Source organism: Lytechinus variegatus, chromosome 9 (genome assembly GCF_018143015.1).
Source record: "Lytechinus variegatus isolate NC3 chromosome 9, Lvar_3.0, whole genome shotgun sequence".
NCBI lineage: Eukaryota > Metazoa > Echinodermata > Echinoidea > Temnopleuroida > Toxopneustidae > Lytechinus > Lytechinus variegatus.
In genome coordinates this window covers 5,056,205-5,059,466 of record NC_054748.1, presented here as the reverse complement: position 1 = coordinate 5,059,466, position 3,262 = coordinate 5,056,205, and positions in this window count along the sequence as shown.

The following is a 3,262-nucleotide window of genomic DNA, read 5'->3' as shown; positions in this document are numbered from 1 at the left end:
ACCTGGTCCTGTCGAATCTTTCTTCAAAACCATCACCCCGGGCCAGGGCCCTAGATATAGTCATTCAAAATTGTTGAAAACAGCACACAGGCAACGTAAAATACAGCAGTGATGGAAAATGACAAATAAGGGATTAGAGTATGATACTTGGAGTGGAAATTACAGCATACAGTTAAAATTGGTTTTCCCGACCATGGGAACACATTTGGTCCTGGTTTGGTCTGACACTTTTTTTGATGAGCATCAATGTAGTTGAGGTATTTGATTCTTTGTGTTGAAGAAAGAGGCGCAGCTTTGGGCGAAAACCACACATTCATGAAAATAAATGAAAATCTTTCTATTACAAAAATGTTGAATGAATAACAAAATCAATATTCATATCGTTTCGTTATCGGGGCGTACTTCTCTGGTATATGCAGAAAAAGAACGAGATGACACGCAGATTTGAAAACTGGAAAAAAAATGTTATCATAGGCATCCTACTCAAGCTGTAAAGTGCTCCTAAATCATTCGTTTTACTCTTCAAATATTGGCAAATTTCTCATCCAGTCAATGTTACCCCCGTACAATATTAGTAGATTCAACATTTCGTCCACGCTTTGCGCTTGCAGTGGCGATTGATTGATATGAATAATGACCCCCTTGTTTCATAATCCTGGTACCGCCATTTAAAGATAATTCTATACTTATTTCTCGGTAGGCCTATTGTGTTCCCATTTATGTGGAGGTGGCACGGCCTAGTGGTCTAATGTGCCTGACTCTACGTGGATAGTCTGAGGTTCGATCCCGCCCGCGACACCTTTGCCCGTGAGCAGGGCATTTAGTCGACAATGCTCTTTTATCCTGCATTCAAATAAATGAAAATATTATATGCATTCTTGGTAACTAGGTGCGCACTTGTTAAACAAAAAAAAATCACATTTATATACGTTTCACCATTGGCCTTTTCATGCGTGAATCTTGAATCATTGTGATAATGATTGCTATTGTAATCCCGACTTTGATTAGCGCTCGTGATTCTAACCATGTTCTAGATTGGCCTCACAATGCCACACGTGCTAAATATTTGTCATTAGCCTTATTTTTCACTGGAATCATCATTCAAATTAGTTTCCACACTCTTTCTACACAAAAGACTATTGATTGGGGGCAGTGTCGACCATAGCACCAGAATGAAATAATAAACATTAAAATTGGTATATAACAAACAATATAAATTCAACAATGATGGCAGATTTACAGATGTTACCATTTCAGCTGCAAAGTCAAGGACCCTTCGACCTATGGTTGTAATTTTTGACAACGAATTTTCACATTTTTTTTGTGTGTAGAATAAACATTTTAAGTCCGATCTTAATAGACGCTAAATGATTGAAAAGTTAAAATATGTTGACAATTCTATTATTTATTGCATTTTCATTATCAACCGAACAAGCCTTATTAAAAATTGAAAAAAAAAATTCACCCCCCTTTCCTTAACTAATATAAACCGGCTCCCGAGATGGACTTGACCTTTCTCATTTTTCTTAAAGGGGTGTTCCAGGCTGAAAATATTTATATCTTAATACATAGAGTAGAATTCACTGAGCAAAACGCCGAAAATTTCATCAAAATCGGATAAAAAATTATAAAGTTATTGAAGTTTAAACTTTAGCAATATTTTGTGAAAACAGTCATCATGGATATTCATTAGGCGAGCTGATGATGTCACATCTCCACTTTCCGTTTTTTATGTTATTACCTAAAATCATATTTTTTTCATTATTTCATACTTGTGTAAATAATATGCCTCCCTTAAAATGAAATAAGTTGCAGCAATAAATATCTAATGCACTAAATCAGTTGTCAATCCAATTTTTATAGTTCTTGGAGGAAAACAATTTAAATAAACCTAATTTCATATTATAAAATACAAAAGAACAAGTGGAGACGTGACATCATCAGCCCACCTAATGAATATTCATGACGACTATTTTTACAAAATATTACTGAACTTTAAAACTCAATAACTTTGCTAGTTGTTGTCTGATTTTGACGGAATTTTTGACATTTTGCTCAGTGAATACTATTCTTTTTTTAAACAATAAATATTTTCAGCCTGGTCCACCCCTTTAAATCTTGAATCTCGAATAAGTTACACTCTAAAAGCTACAAAGAGTTCCAAACCTACCCCTAATTAAAAAAAGGACCAGAGGTATATTTACCGATTGACTCATCAAATGCAGATGCTAATAGAGCTTGGTGGCTTCTACACCCAACTTATCAGAATTCAGAAAAGCAAATAGAATCACGTGTTGAACAAGATAGAGATTTGATTAGAGTCCAAATCCTGTGACCTTTTTTCGAGCGATGATGGGCTGGTGGACAATATATGGAACCATTAGCAGTCCTTGTCGATTCGAATGAAGCCCTCTTGTTCGAGTTTTATCATTGAGGAATATATTGAGAATACTTCATATACAATTTTCTTTTAAAGAACTATATCTAGGTAGACTGTTCTGTGAACTAGATTTTCGCCGATAAAGATCCATCTTCTCGAATTTTTATTGAAAGAAACCCTTAAAAAAATTTCTGATGACTGGCCAATGCGTATATCTAGCGAAGAACGTTGTTAATGGCTCAAGAAAAGGCGTTCTGCTAAAAACTCACAGGATACGGTCCATAAAATATGAAATTATATTCATTTTTTCAAGCCACGCCCATGACCTGCTTTGCATCAACCAATCAAATTGACCGCCTGCTTGTTGTCAGGCGTTGATTACAATAGTGAGCATGCCTCTGCAGTCACGTGATCGATTACTGTGCAAACATTCATGTCTTGTTGTTAAAACAGCCCAACATGACACTAGAGAGAAAACATCAACAGAAGGCAAACTTAGTCACCCATATTTTCTCCAACTCTAACTTCGATTCTTTTTTTAAATAAAAAATTCAAACATTATGATAATTAAAATTTAATGACAAACATGATAAGCGTAGGTTGCAATGTTGTTATGAACATATATGCATGTAGATTAAGTCGTGGTCTAGTGGTAATGACTCTCGTCTACTTGGCTTCGAATCTCAGCCGTGACGTGTTTTTCGTCAGAAATAAACGACATAGTGTTGCACTTGATGCAGATCAGGTTAATGGATACCCGATAGGAGATCTTCCTTGACGCTAAAGCGCGGAAATGCTGGTTCAGGGGTAAAAATATGATAGTATCCAAGTGCATGATAGTAACTCCAGTATATAAATTTACATAGAATTCAATTCAATTCA